This window comes from Schistocerca gregaria, chromosome 1 (genome assembly GCF_023897955.1).
Source record: "Schistocerca gregaria isolate iqSchGreg1 chromosome 1, iqSchGreg1.2, whole genome shotgun sequence".
In the NCBI taxonomy this organism is placed as follows: Eukaryota; Metazoa; Arthropoda; class Insecta; order Orthoptera; family Acrididae; genus Schistocerca; species Schistocerca gregaria.
The window spans coordinates 131059000-131082963 of record NC_064920.1 but is presented as its reverse complement, the minus strand read 5'-3'; the positions used below and the strand labels follow the sequence as shown (position 1 = coordinate 131082963).

Sequence of the window (23964 nt, the reverse complement as noted above, 5' to 3'; positions counted from 1 at the left end):
GGCAATTTTTAAAAACGTGTGCCAATCTCCAGGTGGGTACTGACGTATGGGAAATCACAAGCCTCTGCAAAAGTTGAAAATTGTTGTGACCTCAGTTCTATGCTCAAGTATGTAGACCTTACACATATAAGCCAAATTCTCGTAGATCTGTTATCCATGACGCTGTTATGTGTAAATGCAGTAAAAACGGAACCATATCTTCACGTGCCTGTTGACGGGAATTTTCTTTCAATACCCAATTTTTACCTACTGATATAAATATAGCAATAGAACGCACATTTCGTACAGAAACAAATACAATGAAGAGAAAAGATTTTGAATTACTTCATGAGTCAATGTATGTAATCCCAGTGATGATCTTTAATTCTTCCAGCCCAAGGTGAGAGGGTTTCAGTTTTCTCGGCCACAAGTGAGAAAAGTAGACAGTTCCACAACAAGATATTCTGCTATGTTTCCTTAAGTGCTTCCATTAAACAATGGCACTCTGTATCTATAGAAACGGCGACAATTTTCACTTCGGCACAGGGGGCTTTTACTGGAGACTGTCAAGGGGGAACTTGCTAGATACATGAAGGGAGAAGATCAGACAGAGACGTCTGACGCTCCGCTGACGCTTGCCGAAAACTACATTAAGTATGATTCCCGCCTATAACTGACGGCGAGAGAGATGCATCATCTGTCCACTTCTCATCGAAGCACACTGTCACCAAGCAATGGCTGACGCTTCGAGGACGGCTTGAAATTGCTAGGGAGGTGATGCAGCTAAAGTTCCTGGTAAATGTGCTAACAGGGCACACACGTTCGTGGGAGTGTATACATATGATGGGGACCGGCTGTGACACAGCAGTCAACCAAAGTCAAAAAATGTGACTAATCATACAGTGTTCCCTTTACCACTTCGTTAGTGAATGCTGTTCTAAAGAGCGCAATTCCCATCTATCGGTAAGCAGCGCACGTGAGCGAATCTAATAGCAGGACTGTGTTACTACGATTGTACAGAGCAACTCTGTCAATACGCAGGTGTATCAATCAGTAGGGCCATGGTAAACAGAGCGATGTATCGTGTCTGTTGCATAAATAAAGAGTCTTTGATGTAATTGCTTCAGAGAAATATGAAAGTAAGCCTATCAGGAAAGTAATGCGAGACATGTAGCATGGGTCATGTCTTGCAGAACCTCTTACATCTGAGCTGTAGGCCTGCACAGCGTCCCTTTGGCGCAGAGGATAGCGCGTTGGACTTCTAATCCAAAGGTCGTGGGTTCGATCCCCACAAGGGACGGGCAATTTTTAAAAACGTGTGCCAATCTCCAGATGGGTACTGACGTATGGGAAATCACAAGCCTCTGCAAAAGTTGAAAATTGTTGTGACCTCAGTTCTATGCTCAAGTACGTAGACCTTACACATATAAGCCAAATTCTCGTAGATCTGTTATCCATGACGCTGTTATGTGTAAATGCAGTAAAAACGGAACCATATCTTCACGTGCCTGTTGACGGGAATTTTCTTTCAATACCCAATTTTTACCTACTGATATAAATATAGCAATAGAACGCACATTTCGTACAGAAACAAATACAATGAAGAGAAAAGATTTTGAATTACTTCATGAGTCAATGTATGTAATCCCAGTGATGATCTTTAATTCTTCCAGCCCAAGGTGAGAGGGTTTCAGTTTTCTCGGCCACAAGTGAGAAAAGTAGACAGTTCCACAACAAGATATTCTGCTATGTTTCCTTAAGTGCTTCCATTAAACAATGGCACTCTGTATCTATAGAAATGGCGACAATTTTCACTTCGGCACAGGGGGCTTTTACTGGAGACTGTCAAGGGGGAACTTGCTAGATACATGAAGGGAGAAGATCAGACAGAGACGTCTGACGCTCCGCTGACGCTTGCCGAAAACTACATTAAGTATGATTCCCGCCTATAACTGACGGCGAGAGAGATGCATCATCTGTCCACTTCTCATCGAAGCACACTGTCACCAAGCAATGGCTGACGCTTCGAGGACGGCTTGAAATTGCTAGGGAGGTGATGCAGCTAAAGTTCCTGGTAAATGTGCTAACAGGGCACACACGTTCGTGGGAGTGTATACATATGATGGGGACCGGCTGTGACACAGCAGTCAACCAAAGTCAAAAAATGTGACTAATCATACAGTGTTTCCTTTACCACTTCGTTAGTGAATGCTGTTCTAAAGAGCGCAATTCCCATCTATCGGTAAGCAGCGCACGTGAGAGAATCTAATAGCAGGACTGTGTTACTACGATTGTTCAGAGCAACTCTGTCAATACGCAGGTGTATCAATCAGTAGGGCCATGGTAAAAAGAGCGATGTATCGTGTCTGTTGCATAAATAAAGAGTCTTTGATGTAATTGCTTCAGAGAAATATGAAAGTAAGCCTATCAGGAAAGTAATGCGAGACATGTAGCATGGGTCATGTCTTGCAGAACCTCTTACATCTGAGCTGTAGGCCTGCACAGCGTCCCTTTGGCGCAGAGGATAGCGCGTTGGACTTCTAATCCAAAGGTCGTGGGTTCGATCCCCACAAGGGACGGGCAATTTTTAAAAACGTGTGCCAATCTCCAGATGGGTACTGACGTATGGGAAATCACAAGCCTCTGCAAAAGTTGAAAATAGTTGTGACCTCAGTTCTATGCTCAAGTATGTAGACCTTACACATATAAGCCAAATTCTCGTAGATCTGTTATCCATGACGCTGTTATGTGTAAATGCAGTAAAAACGGAACCATATCTTCACGTGCCTGTTGACGGGAATTTTCTTTCAATACCCAATTTTTACCTACTGATATAAATATAGCAATAGAACGCACATTTCGTACAGAAACAAATACAATGAAGTGAAAAGATTTTGAATTACTTCATGAGTCAATGTATGTAATCCCAGTGATGATCTTTAATTCTTCCAGCCCAAGGTGAGAGGGTTTCAGTTTTCTCGGCCACAAGTGAGAAAAGTAGACAGTTCCACAACAAGATATTCTGCTATGTTTCCTTAAGTGCTTCCATTAAACAATGGCACTCTGTATCTATAGAAACGGCGACAATTTTCACTTCAGCACAGGGGGGTTTTACTGGAGACTGTCAAGGGGGAACTTGCTAGATACATGAAGGGAGAAGATCAGACAGAGACGTCTGACGCTCCGCTGATGCTTGCCGAAAACTACATTAAGTATGATTCCCGCCTATAACTGACGGCGAGAGAGATGCATCATCTGTCCACTTCTCATCGAAGCACACTGTCACCAAGCAATGGCTGACGCTTCGAGGACGGCTTGAACTTGCTAGGGAGGTGATGCAGCTAAAGTTCCTGGTAAATGTGCTAACAGGGCACACACGTTCGTGGGAGTGTATACATATGATGGGGACCGGCTGTGACACAGCAGTCAACCAAAGTCAAAAAATGTGACTAATCATACAGTGTTTCCTTTACCACTTCGTTAGTGAATGCTGTTCTAAAGAGCGCAATTCCCATCTATCGGTAAGCAGCGCACGTGAGCGAATCTAATAGCAGGACTGTGTTACTACGATTGTACAGAGCAACTCTGTCAATACGCAGGTGTATCAATCAGTAGGGCCATGGTAAACAGAGCGATGTATCGTGTCTGTTGCATAAATAAAGAGTCTTTGATGTAATTGCTTCAGAGAAATATGAAAGTAAGCCTATCAGGAAAGTAATGCGAGACATGTAGCATGGGTCATGTCTTGCAGAACCTCTTACATCTGAGCTGTAGGCCTGCACAGTGTCCCTTTGGCGCAGAGGATAGCGCGTTGGACTTCTAATCCAAAGGTCGTGGGTTCGATCCCCACAAGGGACGGGCAATTTTTAAAAACGTGTGCCAATCTCCAGATGGGTACTGACGTATGGGAAATCACAAGCCTCTGCAAAAGTTGAAAATTGTTGTGACCTCAGTTCTATGCTCAAGTATGTAGACCTTACACATATAAGCCAAATTCTCGTAGATCTGTTATCCATGACGCTGTTATGTGTAAATGCAGTAAAAACGAAACCATATCTTCACGTGCCTGTTGACGGGAATTTTCTTTCAATACCCAATTTTTACCTACTGATATAAATATAGCAATAGAACGCACATTTCGTACAGAAACAAATACAATGAAGAGAAAAGATTTTGAATTACTTCATGAGTCAATGTATGTAATCCCAGTGATGATCTTTAATACTTCCAGCCCAAGGTGAGAGGGTTTCAGTTTTCTCGGCCACAAGTGAGAAAAGTAGACAGTTCCACAACAAGATATTCTGCTATGTTTCCTTAAGTGCTTCCATTAAACAATGGCACTCTGTATCTATAGAAACGGCGACAATTTTCACTTCGGCACAGGGGGCTTTTACTGGAGACTGTCAAGGGGGAACTTGCTAGATACATGAAGGGAGAAGATCAGACAGAGACGTCTGACGCTTCGCTGACGCTTGCCGAAAACTACATTAAGTATGATTCCCGCCTATAACTGACGGCGAGAGAGATGCATCATCTGTCCACTTCTCATCGAAGCACACTGTCACCAAGCAATGGCTGACGCTTCGAGGACGGCTTGAAATTGCTAGGGAGGTGATGCAGCTAAAGTTCCTGGTAAATGTGCTAACAGGGCACACACGTTCGTGGGAGTGTATACATATGATGGGGACCGGCTGTGACACAGCAGTCAACCAAAGTCAAAAAATGTGACTAATCATACAGTGTTTCCTTTACCACTTCGTTAGTGAATGCTGTTCTAAAGAGCGCAATTCCCATCTATCGGTAAGCAGCGCACGTGAGCGAATCTAATAGCAGGACTGTGTTACTACGATTGTACAGAGCAACTCTGTCAGTACGCAGGTGTATCAATCAGTAGGGCCATGGTAAACAGAGCGATGTATCGTGTCTGTTGCATAAATAAAGAGTCTTTGATGTAATTGCTTCAGAGAAATATGAAAGTAAGCCTATCAGGAAAGTAATGCGAGACATGTAGCATGGGTCATGTCTTGCAGAACCTCTTACATCTGAGCTGTAGGCCTGCACAGCGTCCCTTTGGCGCAGAGGATAGCGCGTTGGACTTCTAATCCAAAGGTCGTGGGTTCGATCCCCACAAGGGACGGGCAATTTTTAAAAACGTGTGCCAATCTCCAGATGGGTACTGACGTATGGGAAATCACAAGCCTCTGCAAAAGTTGAAAATTGTTGTGACCTCAGTTCTATGCTCAAGTACGTAGACCTTACACATATAAGCCAAATTCTCGTAGATCTGTTATCCATGACGCTGTTATGTGTAAATGCAGTAAAAACGGAACCATATCTTCACGTGCCTGTTGACGGGAATTTTCTTTCAATACCCAATTTTTACCTACTGATATAAATATAGCAATAGAACGCACATTTCGTACAGAAACAAATACAATGAAGAGAAAAGATTTTGAATTACTTCATGAGTCAATGTATGTAATCCCAGTGATGATCTTTAATTCTTCCAGCCCAAGGTGAGAGGGTTTCAGTTTTCTCGGCCACAAGTGAGAAAAGTAGACAGTTCCACAACAAGATATTCTGCTATGTTTCCTTAAGTGCTTCCATTAAACAATGGCACTCTGTATCTATAGAAATGGCGACAATTTTCACTTCGGCACAGGGGGCTTTTACTGGAGACTGTCAAGGGGGAACTTGCTAGATACATGAAGGGAGAAGATCAGACAGAGACGTCTGACGCTCCGCTGACGCTTGCCGAAAACTACATTAAGTATGATTCCCGCCTATAACTGACGGCGAGAGAGATGCATCATCTGTCCACTTCTCATCGAAGCACACTGTCACCAAGCAATGGCTGACGCTTCGAGGACGGCTTGAAATTGCTAGGGAGGTGATGCAGCTAAAGTTCCTGGTAAATGTGCTAACAGGGCACACACGTTCGTGGGAGTGTATACATATGATGGGGACCGGCTGTGACACAGCAGTCAACCAAAGTCAAAAAATGTGACTAATCATACAGTGTTTCCTTTACCACTTCGTTAGTGAATGCTGTTCTAAAGAGCGCAATTCCCATCTATCGGTAAGCAGCGCACGTGAGCGAATCTAATAGCAGGACTGTGTTACTACGATTGTACAGAGCAACTCTGTCAATACGCAGGTGTATCAATCAGTAGGGCCATGGTAAACAGAGCGATGTATCGTGTCTGTTGCATAAATAAAGAGTCTTTGATGTAATTGCTTCAGAGAAATATGAAAGTAAGCCTATCAGGAAAGTAATGCGAGACATGTAGCATGGGTCATGTCTTGCAGAACCTCTTACATCTGAGCTGTAGGCCTGCACAGCGTCCCTTTAGCGCAGAGGATAGCGCGTTGGACTTCTAATCCAAAGGTCGTGGGTTCGATCCCTTTAAGGGACGGGCAATTTTTAAAAACGTGTGCCAATCTCCAGGTGGGTACTGACGTATGGGAAATCACAAGCCTCTGCAAAAGTTGAAAATTGTTGTGACCTCAGTTCTATGCTCAAGTATGTAGACCTTACACATATAAGCCAAATTCTCGTAGATCTGTTATCCATGACGCTGTTATGTGTAAATGCAGTAAAAACGGAACCATATCTTCACGTGCCTGTTGACGGGAATTTTCTTTCAATACCCAATTTTTACCTACTGATATAAATATAGCAATAGAACGCACATTTCGTACAGAAACAAATACAATGAAGAGAAAAGATTTTGAATTACTTCATGAGTCAATGTATGTAATCCCAGTGATGATCTTTAATTCTTCCAGCCCAAGGTGAGAGGGTTTCAGTTTTCTCGGCCACAAGTGAGAAAAGTAGACAGTTCCACAACAAGATATTCTGCTATGTTTCCTTAAGTGCTTCCATTAAACAATGGCACTCTGTATCTATAGAAACGGCGACAATTTTCACTTCGGCACAGGGGGCTTTTACTGGAGACTGTCAAGGGGGAACTTGCTAGATACATGAAGGGAGAAGATCAGACAGAGACGTCTGACGCTCCGCTGACGCTTGCCGAAAACTACATTAAGTATGATTCCCGCCTATAACTGACGGCGAGAGAGATGCATCATCTGTCCACTTCTCATCGAAGCACACTGTCACCAAGCAATGGCTGACGCTTCGAGGACGGCTTGAAATTGCTAGGGAGGTGATGCAGCTAAAGTTCCTGGTAAATGTGCTAACAGGGCACACACGTTCGTGGGAGTGTATACATATGATGGGGACCGGCTGTGACACAGCAGTCAACCAAAGTCAAAAAATGTGACTAATCATACAGTGTTTCCTTTACCACTTCGTTAGTGAATGCTGTTCTAAAGAGCGCAATTCCCATCTATCGGTAAGCAGCGCACGTGAGCGAATCTAATAGCAGGACTGTGTTACTACGATTGTACAGAGCAACTCTGTCAATACGCAGGTGTATCAATCAGTAGGGCCATGGTAAACAGAGCGATGTATCGTGTCTGTTGCATAAATAAAGAGTCTTTGATGTAATTGCTTCAGAGAAATATGAAAGTAAGCCTATCAGGAAAGTAATGCGAGACATGTAGCATGGGTCATGTCTTGCAGAACCTCTTACATCTGAGCTGTAGGCCTGCACAGCGTCCCTTTGGCGCAGAGGATAGCGCGTTGGACTTCTAATCCAAAGGTCGTGGGTTCGATCCCCACAAGGGACGGGCAATTTTTAAAAACGTGTGCCAATCTCCAGATGGGTACTGACGTATGGGAAATCACAAGCCTCTGCAAAAGTTGAAAATTGTTGTGACCTCAGTTCTATGCTCAAGTATGTAGACCTTACACATATAAGCCAAATTCTCGTAGATCTGTTATCCATGACGCTGTTATGTGTAAATGCAGTAAAAACGGAACCATATCTTCACGTGCCTGTTGACGGGAATTTTCTTTCAATACCCAATTTTTACCTACTGATATAAATATAGCAATAGAACGCACATTTCGTACAGAAACAAATACAATGAAGAGAAAAGATTTTGAATTACTTCATGAGTCAATGTATGTAATCCCAGTGATGATCTTTAATTCTTCCAGCCCAAGGTGAGAGGGTTTCAGTTTTCTCGGCCACAAGTGAGAAAAGTAGACAGTTCCACAACAAGATATTCTGCTATGTTTCCTTAAGTGCTTCCATTAAACAATGGCACTCTGTATCTATAGAAACGGCGACAATTTTCACTTCAGCACAGGGGGGTTTTACTGGAGACTGTCAAGGGGGAACTTGCTAGATACATGAAGGGAGAAGATCAGACAGAGACGTCTGACGCTCCGCTGATGCTTGCCGAAAACTACATTAAGTATGATTCCCGCCTATAACTGACGGCGAGAGAGATGCATCATCTGTCCACTTCTCATCGAAGCACACTGTCACCAAGCAATGGCTGACGCTTCGAGGACGGCTTGAACTTGCTAGGGAGGTGATGCAGCTAAAGTTCCTGGTAAATGTGCTAACAGGGCACACACGTTCGTGGGAGTGTATACATATGATGGGGACCGGCTGTGACACAGCAGTCAACCAAAGTCAAAAAATGTGACTAATCATACAGTGTTTCCTTTACCACTTCGTTAGTGAATGCTGTTCTAAAGAGCGCAATTCCCATCTATCGGTAAGCAGCGCACGTGAGCGAATCTAATAGCAGGACTGTGTTACTACGATTGTACAGAGCAACTCTGTCAATACGCAGGTGTATCAATCAGTAGGGCCATGGTAAACAGAGCGATGTATCGTGTCTGTTGCATAAATAAAGAGTCTTTGATGTAATTGCTTCAGAGAAATATGAAAGTAAGCCTATCAGGAAAGTAATGCGAGACATGTAGCATGGGTCATGTCTTGCAGAACCTCTTACATCTGAGCTGTAGGCCTGCACAGTGTCCCTTTGGCGCAGAGGATAGCGCGTTGGACTTCTAATCCAAAGGTCGTGGGTTCGATCCCCACAAGGGACGGGCAATTTTTAAAAACGTGTGCCAATCTCCAGATGGGTACTGACGTATGGGAAATCACAAGCCTCTGCAAAAGTTGAAAATTGTTGTGACCTCAGTTCTATGCTCAAGTACGTAGACCTTACACATATAAGCCAAATTCTCGTAGATCTGTTATCCATGACGCTGTTATGTGTAAATGCAGTAAAAACGGAACCATATCTTCACGTGCCTGTTGACGGGAATTTTCTTTCAATACCCCATTTTTACCTACTGATATAAATATAGCAATAGAACGCACATTTCGTACAGAAACAAATACAATGAAGAGAAAAGATTTTGAATTACTTCATGAGTCAATGTATGTAATCCCAGTGATGATCTTTAATTCTTCCAGCCCAAGGTGAGAGGGTTTCAGTTTTCTCGGCCACAAGTGAGAAAAGTAGACAGTTCCACAACAAGATATTCTGCTATGTTTCCTTAAGTGCTTCCATTAAACAATGGCACTCTGTATCTATAGAAACGGCGACAATTTTCACTTCGGCACAGGGGGCTTTTACTGGAGACTGTCAAGGGGGAACTTGCTAGATACATGAAGGGAGAAGATCAGACAGAGACGTCTGACGCTCCGCTGACGCTTGCCGAAAACTACATTAAGTATGATTCCCGCCTATAACTGACGGCGAGAGAGATGCATCATCTGTCCACTTCTCATCGAAGCACACTGTCACCAAGCAATGGCTGACGCTTCGAGGACGGCTTGAAATTGCTAGGGAGGTGATGCAGCTAAAGTTCCTGGTAAATGTGCTAACAGGGCACACACGTTCGTGGGAGTGTATACATATGATGGGGACCGGCTGTGACACAGCAGTCAACCAAAGTCAAAAAATGTGACTAATCATACAGTGTTTCCTTTACCACTTCGTTAGTGAATGCTGTTCTAAAGAGCGCAATTCCCATCTATCGGTAAGCAGCGCACGTGAGCGAATCTAATAGCAGGACTGTGTTACTACGATTGTACAGAGCAACTCTGTCAATACGCAGGTGTATCATTCAGTAGGGCCATGGTAAACAGAGCGATGTATCGTGTCTGTTGCATAAATAAAGAGTCTTTGATGTAATTGCTTCAGAGAAATATGAAAGTAAGCCTATCAGGAAAGTAATGCGAGACATGTAGCATGGGTCATGTCTTGCAGAACCTCTTACATCTGAGCTGTAGGCCTGCACAGCGTCCCTTTGGCGCAGAGGATAGCGCGTTGGACTTCTAATCCAAAGGTAGTGGGTTCGATCCCCACAAGGGACAGGCAATTTTTAAAAACGTGTGCCAATCTCCAGATGGGTACTGACGTATGGGAAATCACAAGCCTCTGCAAAAGTTGAAAATTGTTGTGACCTCAGTTCTATGCTCAAGTATGTAGACCTTACACATATAAGCCAAATTCTCGTAGATCTGTTATCCATGACGCTGTTATGTGTAAATGCAGTAAAAACGGAACCATATCTTCACGTGCCTGTTGACGGGAATTTTCTTTCAATACCCAATTTTTACCTACTGATATAAATATAGCAATAGAACGCACATTTCGTACAGAAACAAATACAATGAAGAGAAAAGATTTTGAATTACTTCATGAGTCAATGTATGTAATCCCAGTGATGATCTTTAATTCTTCCAGCCCAAGGTGAGAGGGTTTCAGTTTTCTCGGCCACAAGTGAGAAAAGTAGACAGTTCCACAACAAGATATTCTGCTATGTTTCCTTAAGTGCTTCCATTAAACAATGGCACTCTGTATCTATAGAAACGGCGACAATTTTCACTTCGGCACAGGGGGCTTTTACTGGAGACTGTCAAGGGGGAACTTGCTAGATACATGAAGGGAGAAGATCAGACAGAGACGTCTGACGCTCCGCTGACGCTTGCCGAAAACTACATTAAGTATGATTCCCGCCTATAACTGACGGCGAGAGAGATGCATCATCTGTCCACTTCTCATCGAAGCACACTGTCACCAAGCAATGGCTGACGCTTCGAGGACGGCTTGAAATTGCTAGGGAGGTGATGCAGCTAAAGTTCCTGGTAAATGTGCTAACAGGGCACACACGTTCGTGGGAGTGTATACATATGATGGGGACCGGCTGTGACACAGCAGTCAACCAAAGTCAAAAAATGTGACTAATCATACAGTGTTTCCTTTACCACTTCGTTAGTGAATGCTGTTCTAAAGAGCGCAATTCCCATCTATCGGTAAGCAGCCCACGTGAGCGAATCTAATAGCAGGACTGTGTTACTACGATTGTACAGAGCAACTCTGTCAATACGCAGGTGTATCAATCAGTAGGGCCATGGTAAACAGAGCGATGTATCGTGTCTGTTGCATAAATAAAGAGTCTTTGATGTAATTGCTTCAGAGAAATATGAAAGTAAGCCTATCAGGAAAGTAATGCGAGACATGTAGCATGGGTCATGTCTTGCAGAACCTCTTACATCTGAGCTGTAGGCCTGCACAGCGTCCCTTTGGCGCAGAGGATAGCGCGTTGGACTTCTAATCCAAAGGTCGTGGGTTCGATCCCCACAAGGGACGGGCAATTTTTAAAAACGTGTGCCAATCTCCAGATGGGTACTGACGTATGGGAAATCACAAGCCTCTGCAAAAGTTGAAAATTGTTGTGACCTCAGTTCTATGCTCAAGTATGTAGACCTTACACATATAAGCCAAATTCTCGTAGATCTGTTATCCATGACGCTGTTATGTGTAAATGCAGTAAAAACGGAACCATATCTTCACGTGCCTGTTGACGGGAATTTTCTTTCAATACCCAATTTTTACCTACTGATATAAATATAGCAATAGAACGCACATTTCGTACAGAAACAAATACAATGAAGTGAAAAGATTTTGAATTACTTCATGAGTCAATGTATGTAATCCCAGTGATGATCTTTAATTCTTCCAGCCCAAGGTGAGAGGGTTTCAGTTTTCTCGGCCACAAGTGAGAAAAGTAGACAGTTCCACAACAAGATATTCTGCTATGTTTCCTTAAGTGCTTCCATTAAACAATGGCACTCTGTATCTATAGAAACGGCGACAATTTTCACTTCAGCACAGGGGGGTTTTACTGGAGACTGTCAAGGGGGAACTTGCTAGATACATGAAGGGAGAAGATCAGACAGAGACGTCTGACGCTCCGCTGATGCTTGCCGAAAACTACATTAAGTATGATTCCCGCCTATAACTGACGGCGAGAGAGATGCATCATCTGTCCACTTCTCATCGAAGCACACTGTCACCAAGCAATGGCTGACGCTTCGAGGACGGCTTGAACTTGCTAGGGAGGTGATGCAGCTAAAGTTCCTGGTAAATGTGCTAACAGGGCACACACGTTCGTGGGAGTGTATACATATGATGGGGACCGGCTGTGACACAGCAGTCAACCAAAGTCAAAAAATGTGACTAATTATACAGTGTTTCCTTTACCACTTCGTTAGTGAATGCTGTTCTAAAGAGCGCAATTCCCATCTATCGGTAAGCAGCGCACGTGAGCGAATCTAATAGCAGGACTGTGTTACTACGATTGTACACAGCAACTCTGTCAATACGCAGGTGTATCAATCAGTAGGGCCATGGTAAACAGAGCGATGTATCGTGTCTGTTGCATAAATAAAGAGTCTTTGATGTAATTGTTTCAGAGAAATATGAAAGTAAGCCTATCAGGAAAGTAATGCGAGACATGTAGCATGGGTCATGTCTTGCAGAACCTCTTACATCTGAGCTGTAGGCCTGCACAGTGTCCCTTTGGCGCAGAGGATAGCGCGTTGGACTTCTAATCCAAAGGTCGTGGGTTTGATCCCCACAAGGGACGGGCAATTTTTAAAAACGTGTGCCAATCTCCAGATGGGTACTGACGTATGGGAAATCACAAGCCTCTGCAAAAGTTGAAAATTGTTGTGACCTCAGTTCTATGCTCAAGTACGTAGACCTTACACATATAAGCCAAATTCTCGTAGATCTGTTATCCATGACGCTGTTATGTGTAAATGCAGTAAAAACGGAACCATATCTTCACGTGCCTGTTGACGGGAATTTTCTTTCAATACCCAATTTTTACCTACTGATATAAATATAGCAATAGAACGCACATTTCGTACAGAAACAAATACAATGAAGAGAAAAGATTTTGAATTACTTCATGAGTCAATGTATGTAATCCCAGTGATGATCTTTAATTCTTCCAGCCCAAGGTGAGAGGGTTTCAGTTTTCTCGGCCACAAGTGAGAAAAGTAGACAGTTCCACAACAAGATATTCTGCTATGTTTCCTTAAGTGCTTCCATTAAACAATGGCACTCTGTATCTATAGAAACGGCGACAATTTTCACTTCGGCACAGGGGGCTTTTACTGGAGACTGTCAAGGGGGAACTTGCTAGATACATGAAGGGAGAAGATCAGACAGAGACGTCTGACGCTCCGCTGACGCTTGCCGAAAACTACATTAAGTATGATTCCCGCCTATAACTGACGGCGAGAGAGATGCATCATCTGTCCACTTCTCATCGAAGCACACTGTCACCAAGCAATGGCTGACGCTTCGAGGACGGCTTGAAATTGCTAGGGAGGTGATGCAGCTAAAGTTCCTGGTAAATGTGCTAACAGGGCACACACGTTCGTGGGAGTGTATACATATGATGGGGACCGGCTGTGACACAGCAGTCAACCAAAGTCAAAAAATGTGACTAATCATACAGTGTTTCCTTTACCACTTCGTTAGTGAATGCTGTTCTAAAGAGCGCAATTCCCATCTATCGGTAAGCAGCGCACGTGAGCGAATCTAATAGCAGGACTGTGTTACTACGATTGTACAGAGCAACTCTGTCAATACGCAGGTGTATCATTCAGTAGGGCCATGGTAAACAGAGCGATGTATCGTGTCTGTTGCATAAATAAAGAGTCTTTGATGTAATTGCTTCAGAGAAATATGAAAGTAAGCCTATCAGGAAAGTAATGCGAGACATGTAGCATGGGTCATGTCTTGCAGAACCTCTTACATCTGAGCTGTAGGCCTGCACAGCGTCCCTTTGGCGCAGAGGATAGCGCGTTGGACTTCTAATCCAAAGGTCGTGGGTTCGATCCCCACAAGGGACGGGCAATTTTTACAAACGTGTGCCAATCTCCAGGTGGGTACTGACGTATGGGAAATCACAAGCCTCTGCAAAAGTTGAAAATTGTTGTGACCTCAGTTCTATGCTCAAGTATGTAGACCTTACACATATAAGCCAAATTCTCGTAGATCTGTTATCCATGACGCTGTTATGTGGAAATGCAGTAAAAACGGAACCATATCTTCACGTGCCTGTTGACGGGAATTTTCTTTCAATACCCAATTTTTACCTACTGATATAAATATAGCAATAGAACGCACATTTCGTACAGACACAAATACAATGAAGAGAAAAGATTTTGAATTACTTCATGAGTCAATGTATGTAATCTCAGTGATGATCTTTAATTCTTCCAGCCCAAGGTGAGAGGGTTTCAGTTTTCTCGGCCACAAGTGAGAAAAGTAGACAGTTCCACAACAAGATATTCTGCTATGTTTCCTTAAGTGCTTCCATTAAACAATGGCACTCTCTATCTATAGAAACGGCGACAATTTTCACTTCGGCACAGAGGGCTTTTACTGGAGACTGTCAAGGGGGAATTTGCTAGATACATGAAGGGAGAAGATCAGACAGAGAAGTCTGACGCTCCGCTGACGCTTGCCGAAAACTACATTAAGTATGATTCCCGCCTATAACTGACGGCGAGAGAGATGCATCATCTGTCCACTTCTCATCGAAGCACACTGTCACCAAGCAATGGCTGACGCTTCGAGGACGGCTTGAAATTGCTAGGGAGGTGATGCAGCTAAAGTTCCTGGTAAATGTGCTAACAGGGCACACACGTTCGTGGGAGTGTATACATATGATGGGGACCGGCTGTGACACAGCAGTCAACCAAAGTCAAAAAATGTGACTAATCATACAGTGTTTCCTTTACCACTTCGTTAGTGAATGCTGTTCTAAAGAGCGCAATTCCCATCTATCGGTAAGCAGCGCACGTGAGCGAATCTAATAGCAGGACTGTGTTACTACGATTGTACAGAGCAACTCTGTCAATACACAGGTGTATCAATCAGTAGGGCCATGGTAAACAGAGCGATGTATCGTGTCTGTTGCATAAATAAAGAGTCTTTGATGTAATTGCTTCAGAGAAATATGAAAGTAAGCCTATCAGGAAAGTAATGCGAGACATGTAGCATGGGTCATGTCTTGCAGAACCTCTTACATCTGAGCTGTAGGCCTGCACAGCGTCCCTTTGGCGCAGAGGATAGCGCGTTGGACTTCTAATCCAAAGGTCGTGGGTTCGATCCCCACAAGGGGCGGGCAATTTTTAAAAACGTGTGCCAATCTCCAGATGGGTACTGACGTATGGGAAATCACAAGCCTCTGCAAAAGTTGAAAATTGTTGTGACCTCAGTTCTATGCTCAAGTATGTAGACCTTACACATATAAGCCAAATTCTCGTAGATCTGTTATCCATGACGCTGTTATGTGTAAATGCAGTAAAAACGGAACCATATCTTCACGTGCCTGTTGACGGGAATTTTCTTTCAATACCCAATTTTTACCTACTGATATAAATATAGCAATAGAACGCACATTTCGTACAGAAACAAATACAATGAAGAGAAAAGATTTTGAATTACTTCATGAGTCAATGTATGTAATCCCAGTGATGATCTTTAATTCTTCCAGCCCAAGGTGAGAGGGTTTCAGTTTTCTCGGCCACAAGTGAGAAAAGTAGACAGTTCCACAACAAGATATTCTGCTATGTTTCCTTAAGTGCTTCCATTAAACAATGGCACTCTGTATCTATAGAAACGGCGACAATTTTCACTTCGGCACAGGGGGCTTTTACTGGAGACTGTCAAGGGGGAACTTGCTAGATACATGAAGGGAGAAGATCAGACAGAGACGTCTGACGCTCCGCTGACGCTTGCCGAAAACTACATTAAGTATGATTCCCGCCTATAACTGACGGCGAGAGAGATGCATCATCTGTCCACTTCTCATCGAAGCACACTGTCACCAAGCAATGGCTGACGCTTCGAGGACGGCTTGAAATTGCTAGGGAGGTGATGCAGCTAAAGTTCCTGGTAAATGTGCTAACAGGGCACACACGTTCGTGGGAGTGTATACATATGATGGGGACCGGCTGTGACACAGCAGTCAACCAAAGTCAAAAAACGTGACTAATCATACAGTGTTTCCTTTACCACTTCGTTAGTGAATGCTGTTCTAAAGAGCGCAATTCCCATCTATCGGTAAACAGCGCACGTGAGCGAATCTAATAGCAGGACTGTGTTACTACGATTGTACAGAGCAACTCTGTCAATACGCAGGTGTATCAATCAGTAGGGCCATGGTAAACAGAGCGATGTATCGTGTCTGTTGCATAAATAAAGAGTCTTTGATGTAATTGCTTCAGAGAAATATGAAAGTAAGCCTATCAGGAAAGTAATGCGAGACATGTAGCATGGGTCATGTCTTGCAGAACCTCTTACATCTGAGCTGTAGGTCTGCACAGCGTCCCTTTGGCGCAGAGGATAGCGCGTTGGACTTCTAATCCAAAGGTCGTGGGTTCGATCCCCACAAGGGACGGGCAATTTTTACAAACGTGTGCCAATCTCCAGGTGGGTACTGACGTATGGGAAATCACAAGCCTCTGCAAAAGTTGAAAATTGTTGTGACCTCAGTTCTATGCTCAAGTATGTAGACCTTACACATATAAGCCAAATTCTCGTAGATCTGTTATCCATGACGCTGTTATGTGTAAATGCAGTAAAAACGGAACCATATCTTCACGTGCCTGTTGACGGGAATTTTCTTTCAATACCCAATTTTTACCTACTGATATAAATATAGCAATAGAACGCACATTTCGTACAGAAACAAATACAATGAAGAGAAAAGATTTTGAATTACTTCATGAGTCAATGTATGTAATCTCAGTGATGATCTTTAATTCTTCCAGCCCAAGGTGAGAGGGTTTCAGTTTTCTCGGCCACAAGTGAGAAAAGTAGACAGTTCCACAACAAGATATTCTGCTATGTTTCCTTAAGTGCTTCCATTAAACAATGGCACTCTCTATCTATAGAAACGGCGACAATTTTCACTTCGGCACAGAGGGCTTTTACTGGAGACTGTCAAGGGGGAATTTGCTAGATACATGAAGGGAGAAGATCAGACAGAGAAGTCTGACGCTCCGCTGACGCTTGCCGAAAACTACATTAAGTATGATTCCCGCCTATAACTGACGGCGAGAGAGATGCATCATCTGTCCACTTCTCATCGAAGCACACTGTCACCAAGCAATGGCTGACGCTTCGAGGACGGCTTGAAATTGCTAGGGAGGTGATGCAGCTAAAGTTCCTGGTAAATGTGCTAACAGGGCACACACGTTCGTGGGAGTGTATACATATGATGGGGACCGGCTGTGACACAGCAGTCAACCAAAGTCAAAAAATGTGACTAATCATACAGTGTTTCCTTTACCAGTTCGTTAGTGAATGCTGTTCTAAAGAGCGCAATTCCCATCTATCGGTAAGCAGCGCACGTGAGCGAATCTAATAGCAGGACTGTGTTACTACGATTGTACAGAGCAACTCTGTCAATACACAGGTGTATCAATCAGTAGGGCCATGGTAAACAGAGCGATGTATCGTGTCTGTTGCATAAATAAAGAGTCTTTGATGTAATTGCTTCAGAGAAATATGAAAGTAAGCCTATCAGGAAAGTAATGCGAGACATGTAGCATGGGTCATGTCTTGCAGAACCTCTTACATCTGAGCTGTAGGCCTGCACAGCGTCCCTTTGCCGCAGAGGATAGCGCGTTGGACTTCTAATCCAAAGGTTGTGGGTTCGATCCCCACAAGGGACGGGCAATTTTTAAAAACGTGTGCCAATCTCCAGATGGGTACTGACGTATGGGAAATCACAAGCCTCTGCAAAAGTTGAAAATTGTTGTGACCTCAGTTCTATGCTCAAGTATGTAGACCTTACACATATAAGCCAAATTCTCGTAGATCTGTTATCCATGACGCTGTTATGTGTAAATGCAGTAAAAACGGAACCATATCTTCACGTGCCTGTTGACGGGAATTTTCTTTCAATACCCAATTTTTACCTACTGATATAAATATAGCAATAGAACGCACATTTCGTACAGAAACAAATACAATGAAGAGAAAAGATTTTGAATTACTTCATGAGTCAATGTATGTAATCCCAGTGATGATCTTTAATTCTTCCAGCCCAAGGTGAGAGGGTTTCAGTTTTCTCGGCCACAAGTGAGAAAAGTAGACAGTTCCACAACAAGATATTCTGCTATGTTTCCTTAAGTGCTTCCATTAAACAATGGCACTCTGTATCTATAGAAACGGCGACAATTTTCACTTCGGCACAGGGGGCTTTTACTGGAGACTGTCAAGGGGGAACTTGCTAGATACATGAAGGGAGAAGATCAGACAGAGACGTCTGACGCTCCGCTGACGCTTGCCGAAAACTACATTAAGTATGATTCCCGCCTATAACTGATGGCGAGAGAGATGCATCATCTGTCCACTTCTCATCGAAGCACACTGTCACCAAGCAATGGCTGACGCTTCGAGGACGGCTTGAAATTGCTAGGGAGGTGATGCAGCTAAAGTTCCTGGTAAATGTGCTAACAGGGCACACACGTTCGTGGGAGTGTATACATATGATGGGGACCGGCTGTGACACAGCAGTCAACCAAAGTCAAAAAATGTGACTAATCATACAGTGTTTCCTTTACCACTTCGTTAGTGAATGCTGTTCTAAAGAGCGCAATTCCCATCTATCGGTAAGCAGCGCACGTGAGCGAATCTAATAGCAGGACTGTGTTACTACGATTGTACAGAGCAACTCTGTCAATACGCAGGTGTATCAATCAGTAGGGCCATGGTAAACAGAGCGATGTATCGTGTCTGTTGCATAAATAAAGAGTCTTTGATGTAATTGCTTCAGAGAAATATGAAAGTAAGCCTATCAGGAAAGTAATGCGAGACATGTAGCATGGGTCATGTCTTGCAGAACCTCTTACATCTGAGCTGTAGGCCTGCACAGCGTCCCTTTGGCGCAGAGGATAGCGCGTTGGACTTCTAATCCAAAGGTCGTGGGTTCGATCCCCACAAGGGATGGGCAATTTTTAAAAACGTGTGCCAATCTCCAGATGGGTACTGACGTATGGGAAATCACAAGCCTCTGCAAAAGTTGAAAATTGTTGTGACCTCAGTTCTATGCTCAAGTATGTAGACCTTACACATATAAGCCAAATTCTCGTAGATCTGTTATCCATGACGCTGTTATGTGTAAATGCAGTAAAAACGTAACCATATCTTCACGTGCCTGTTGACGGGAATTTTCTTTCAATACCCAATTTTTACCTACTGATATAAATATAGCAATAGAACGCACATTTCGTACAGAAACAAATACAATGAAGAGAAAAGATTTTGAATTACTTCATGAGTCAATGTATGTAATCCCAGTGATGATCTTTAATTCTTCCAGCCCAAGGTGAGAGGGTTTCAGTTTTCTCGGCCACAAGTGAGAAAAGTAGACAGTTCCACAACAAGATATTCTGCTATGTTTCCTTAAGTGCTTCCATTAAACAATGGCACTCTGTATCTATAGAAACGGCGACAATTTTCACTTCGGCACAGGGGGCTTTTACTGGAGACTGTCAAGGGGGAACTTGCTAGATACATGAAGGGAGAAGATCAGACAGAGACGTCTGACGCTCCGCTGACGCTTGCCGAAAACTACATTAAGTATGATTCCCGCCTATAACTGACGGCGAGAGAGATGCATCATCTGTCCACTTCTCATCGAAGCACACTGTCACCAAGCAATGGCTGACGCTTCGAGGACGGCTTGAAATTGCTAGGGAGGTGATGCAACTAAAGTTCCTGGTAAATGTGCTAACAGGGCACACACGTTCGTGGGAGTGTATACATATGATGGGGACCGGCTGTGACACAGCAGTCAACCAAAGTCAAAAAATGTGACTAATCATACAGTGTTTCCTTTACCACTTCGTTAGTGAATGCTGTTCTAAAGAGCGCAATTCCCATCTATCGGTAAGCAGCGCACGTGAGCGAATCTAATAGCAGGACTGTGTTACTACGATTGTACAGAGCAACTCTGTCAATACGCAGGTGTATCAATCAGTAGGGCCATGGTAAACAGAGCGATGTATCGTGTCTGTTGCATAAATAAAGAGTCTTTGATGTAATTGCTTCAGAGAAATATGAAAGTAAGCCTATCAGGAAAGTAATGCGAGACATGTAGCATGGGTCATGTCTTGCAGAACCTCTTACATCTGAGCTGTAGGCCTGCACAGTGTCCCTTTGGCGCAGAGGATAGCGCGTTGGACTTCTAATCCAAAGGTCGTGGGTTCGATCCCCACAAGGGACGGGCAATTTTTAAAAACGTGTGCCAATCTCCAGATGGGTACTGACGTATGGGAAATCACAAGCCTCTGCAAAAGTTGAAAATTGTTGTGACCTCAGTTCTATGCTCAAGTATGTAGACCTTACACATATAAGCCAAATTCTCGTAGATCTGTTATCCATGCCGCTGTTATGTGTAAATGCAGTAAAAACGGAACCATATCTTCACGTGCCTGTTGACGGGAATTTTCTTTCAATACCCAATTTTTACCTACTGATATAAATATAGCAATAGAACGCACATTTCGTACAGAAACAAATACAATGAAGAGAAAAGATTTTGAATTACTTCATGAGTCAATGTATGTAATCCCAGTGATGATCTTTAATTCTTCCAGCCCAAGGTGAGAGGGTTTCAGTTTTCTCGGCCACAAGTGAGAAAAGTAGACAGTTCCACAACAAGATATTCTGCTATGTTTCCTTAAGTGCTTCCATTAAACAATGGCACTCTGTATCTATAGAAACGGCGACAATTTTCACTTCGGCACAGGGGGCTTTTACTGGAGACTGTCAAGGGGGAACTTGCTAGATACATGAAGGGAGAAGATCAGACAGAGACGTCTGACGCTCCGCTGACGCTTGCCGAAAACTACATTAAGTATGATTCCCGCCTATAACTGACGGCGAGAGAGATGCATCATCTGTCCACTTCTCATCGAAGCACACTGTCACCAAGCAATGGCTGACGCTTCGAGGACGGCTTGAAATTGCTAGGGAGGTGATGCAGCTAAAGTTCCTGGTAAATGTGCTAACAGGGCACACACGTTCGTGGGAGTGTATACATATGATGGGGACCGGCTGTGACACAGCAGTCAACCAAAGTCAAAAAATGTGACTAATCATACAGTGTTTCCTTTACCACTTCGTTAGTGAATGCTGTTCTAAAGAGCGCAATTCCCATGTATCGGTAAGCAGCGCACGTGAGCGAATCTAATAGCAGGACTGTGTTACTACGATTGTACAGAGCAACTCTGTCAATACGCAGGTGTATCATTCAGTAGGGCCATGGTAAACAGAGCGATGTATCGTGTCTGTTGCATAAATAAAGAGTCTTTGATGTAATTGCTTCAGAGAAATATGAAAGTAAGCCTATCAGGAAAGTAATGCGAGACATGTAGCATGGGTCATGTCTTGCAGAACCTCTTACATCTGAGCTGTAGGCCTGCACAGCGTCCTTTTGGCGCAGAGGATAGCGCGTTGGACTTCTAATCCAAAGGTCGTGGGTTCGATCCCCACAAGGGATGGGCAATTTTTAAAAACGTGTGCCAATCTCCAGATGGGTACTGACGTATGGGAAATCACAAGCCTCTGCAAAAGTTGAAAATTGTTGTGACCTCAGTTCTATGCTCAAGTATGTAGACCTTACACATATAAGCCAAATTCTCGTAGATCTGTTATCCATGACGCTGTTATGTGTAAATGCAGTAAAAACGGAACCATATCTTCACGTGCCTGTTGACGGGAATTTTCTTTCAATACCCAATTTTTACCTACTGATATAAATATAGCAATAGAACGCACATTTCGTACAGAAACAAATACAATGAAGAGAAAAGATTTTGAATTACTTCATGAGTCAATGTATGTAATCCCAGTGATGATCTTTAATTCTTCCAGCCCAAGGTGAGAGGGTTTCAGTTTTCTCGGCCACAAGTGAGAAAAGTAGACAGTTCCACAACAAGATATTCTGCTATGTTTCCTTAAGTGCTTCCATTAAACAATGGCACTCTGTATCTATAGAAACGGCGACAATTTTCACTTCGGCACAGGGGGCTTTTACTGGAGACTGTCAAGGGGAAACTTGCTAGATACATGAAGGGAGAAGATCAGACAGAGACGTCTGACGCTCCGCTGACGCTTGCCGAAAACTACATTAAGTATGATTCCCGCCTATAACTGACGGCGAGAGAGATGCATCATCTGTCCACTTCTCATCGAAGCACACTGTCACCAAGCAATGGCTGACGCTTCGAGGACGGCTTGAAATTGCTAGGGAGGTGATGCAGCTAAAGTTCCTGGTAAATGTGCTAACAGGGCACACACGTTCGTGGGAGTGTATACATATGATGGGGACCGGCTGTGACACAGCAGTCAACCAAAGTCAAAAAATGTGACTAATCATACAGTGTTTCCTTTACCACTTCGTTAGTGAATGCTGTTCTAAAGAGCGCAATTCCCATCTATCGGTAAGCAGCGCACGTGAGCGAATCTAATAGCAGGACTGTGTTACTACGATTGTACAGAGCAACTCTGTCAATACGCAGGTGTATCAATCAGTAGGGCCATGGTAAACAGAGCGATGTATCGTGTCTGTTGCATAAATAAAGAGTCTTTGATGTAATTGCTTCAGAGAAATATGAAAGTAAGCCTATCAGGAAAGTAATGCGAGACATGTAGCATGGGTCATGTCTTGCAGAACCTCTTACATCTGAGCTGTAGGCCTGCTCAGCGTCCCTTTGGCGCAGAGGATAGCGCGTTGGACTTCTAATCCAAAGGTCGTGGGTTCGATCCCCACAAGGGATGGGCAATTTTTAAAAACGTGTGCCAATCTCCAGGTGGGTACTGACGTATGGGAAATCACAAGCCTCTGCAAAAGTTGAAAATTGTTGTGACCTCAGTTCTATGCTCAAGTATGTAGACCTTACACATATAAGCCAAATTCTCGTAGATCTGTTATCCATGACGCTGTTATGTGTAAATGCAGTAAAAACGGAACCATATCTTCACATGCCTGTTGACGGGAATTTTCTTTCAATACCCAATTTTTACCTACTGATATAAATATAGCAATAGAACGCACATTTCGTACAGAAACAAATACAATGAAGAGAAAAGATTTTGAATTACTTCATGAGTCAATGTATGTAATCCCAGTGATGATCTTTAATTCTTCCAGCCCAAGGTGAGAGGGTTTCAGTTTTCTCGGCCACAAGTGAGAAAAGTAGACAGTTCCACAACAAGATATTCTGCTATGTTTCCTTAAGTGCTTCCATTAAACAATGGCACTCTGTATCTATAGAAACGGCGACAATTTTCACTTCGGCACAGGGGGCTTTTACTGGAGACTGTCAAGGGGGAACTTGCTAGATACATGAAGGGAGAAGATCAGACAGAGACGTCTGACGCTCCGCTGACGCTTGCCGAAAACTACATTAAGTATGATTCCCGCCTATAACTGACGGCGAGAGAGATGCATCATCTGTCCACTTCTCATCGAAGCACACTGTCACCAAGCAATGGCTGACGCTTCGAGGACGGCTTGAAATTGCTAGGGAGGTGATGCAGCTAAAGTTCCTGGTAAATGTGCTAACAGGGCACACACGTTCGTGGGAGTGTATACATATGATGGGGACCGGCTGTGACACAGCAGTCAACCAAAGTCAAAAAATGTGACTAATCATACAGTGTTTCCTTTACCACTTCGTTAGTGAATGCTGTTCTAAAGAGCGCAATTCCCATCTATCG

At 43.5% G+C, this 23964-nt stretch overlaps 18 non-coding genes across 18 annotated transcripts; all 18 read left to right on the top strand.

Moving 5' to 3' along the window:
* Window positions 1-1206: 1206 nt before the first annotated feature.
* On the top strand, window positions 1207-1279 carry Trnar-ucu (transfer RNA arginine (anticodon UCU)). The gene has a single exon. It is a non-coding gene; the product is annotated as a tRNA-Arg (tRNA).
* A 1206-nt stretch (window positions 1280-2485) lies between these two features.
* Window positions 2486-2558, top strand: Trnar-ucu (transfer RNA arginine (anticodon UCU)). Its single transcript has one exon. It is a non-coding gene; the product is annotated as a tRNA-Arg (tRNA).
* Window positions 2559-3764: 1206 nt separating this feature from the next.
* Trnar-ucu (transfer RNA arginine (anticodon UCU)) lies at window positions 3765-3837 on the top strand. The gene has a single exon. It is a non-coding gene; the product is annotated as a tRNA-Arg (tRNA).
* A 1206-nt stretch (window positions 3838-5043) lies between these two features.
* Window positions 5044-5116, top strand: Trnar-ucu (transfer RNA arginine (anticodon UCU)). The gene has a single exon. It is a non-coding gene; the product is annotated as a tRNA-Arg (tRNA).
* A 1206-nt stretch (window positions 5117-6322) lies between these two features.
* Window positions 6323-6395, top strand: Trnar-ucu (transfer RNA arginine (anticodon UCU)). The gene has a single exon. It is a non-coding gene; the product is annotated as a tRNA-Arg (tRNA).
* Window positions 6396-7601: 1206 nt separating this feature from the next.
* Window positions 7602-7674, top strand: Trnar-ucu (transfer RNA arginine (anticodon UCU)). The gene has a single exon. It is a non-coding gene; the product is annotated as a tRNA-Arg (tRNA).
* Window positions 7675-8880: 1206 nt separating this feature from the next.
* Trnar-ucu (transfer RNA arginine (anticodon UCU)) lies at window positions 8881-8953 on the top strand. Its single transcript has one exon. It is a non-coding gene; the product is annotated as a tRNA-Arg (tRNA).
* A 1206-nt stretch (window positions 8954-10159) lies between these two features.
* On the top strand, window positions 10160-10232 carry Trnar-ucu (transfer RNA arginine (anticodon UCU)). The gene has a single exon. It is a non-coding gene; the product is annotated as a tRNA-Arg (tRNA).
* A 1206-nt stretch (window positions 10233-11438) lies between these two features.
* On the top strand, window positions 11439-11511 carry Trnar-ucu (transfer RNA arginine (anticodon UCU)). Its single transcript has one exon. It is a non-coding gene; the product is annotated as a tRNA-Arg (tRNA).
* A 1206-nt stretch (window positions 11512-12717) lies between these two features.
* Window positions 12718-12790, top strand: Trnar-ucu (transfer RNA arginine (anticodon UCU)). The gene has a single exon. It is a non-coding gene; the product is annotated as a tRNA-Arg (tRNA).
* Window positions 12791-13996: 1206 nt separating this feature from the next.
* On the top strand, window positions 13997-14069 carry Trnar-ucu (transfer RNA arginine (anticodon UCU)). Its single transcript has one exon. It is a non-coding gene; the product is annotated as a tRNA-Arg (tRNA).
* A 1206-nt stretch (window positions 14070-15275) lies between these two features.
* Window positions 15276-15348, top strand: Trnar-ucu (transfer RNA arginine (anticodon UCU)). Its single transcript has one exon. It is a non-coding gene; the product is annotated as a tRNA-Arg (tRNA).
* Window positions 15349-16554: 1206 nt separating this feature from the next.
* Trnar-ucu (transfer RNA arginine (anticodon UCU)) lies at window positions 16555-16627 on the top strand. Its single transcript has one exon. It is a non-coding gene; the product is annotated as a tRNA-Arg (tRNA).
* A 1206-nt stretch (window positions 16628-17833) lies between these two features.
* Trnar-ucu (transfer RNA arginine (anticodon UCU)) lies at window positions 17834-17906 on the top strand. Its single transcript has one exon. It is a non-coding gene; the product is annotated as a tRNA-Arg (tRNA).
* A 1206-nt stretch (window positions 17907-19112) lies between these two features.
* On the top strand, window positions 19113-19185 carry Trnar-ucu (transfer RNA arginine (anticodon UCU)). Its single transcript has one exon. It is a non-coding gene; the product is annotated as a tRNA-Arg (tRNA).
* A 1206-nt stretch (window positions 19186-20391) lies between these two features.
* On the top strand, window positions 20392-20464 carry Trnar-ucu (transfer RNA arginine (anticodon UCU)). The gene has a single exon. It is a non-coding gene; the product is annotated as a tRNA-Arg (tRNA).
* Window positions 20465-21670: 1206 nt separating this feature from the next.
* Window positions 21671-21743, top strand: Trnar-ucu (transfer RNA arginine (anticodon UCU)). Its single transcript has one exon. It is a non-coding gene; the product is annotated as a tRNA-Arg (tRNA).
* Window positions 21744-22949: 1206 nt separating this feature from the next.
* On the top strand, window positions 22950-23022 carry Trnar-ucu (transfer RNA arginine (anticodon UCU)). Its single transcript has one exon. It is a non-coding gene; the product is annotated as a tRNA-Arg (tRNA).
* Window positions 23023-23964: the final 942 nt, after the last annotated feature.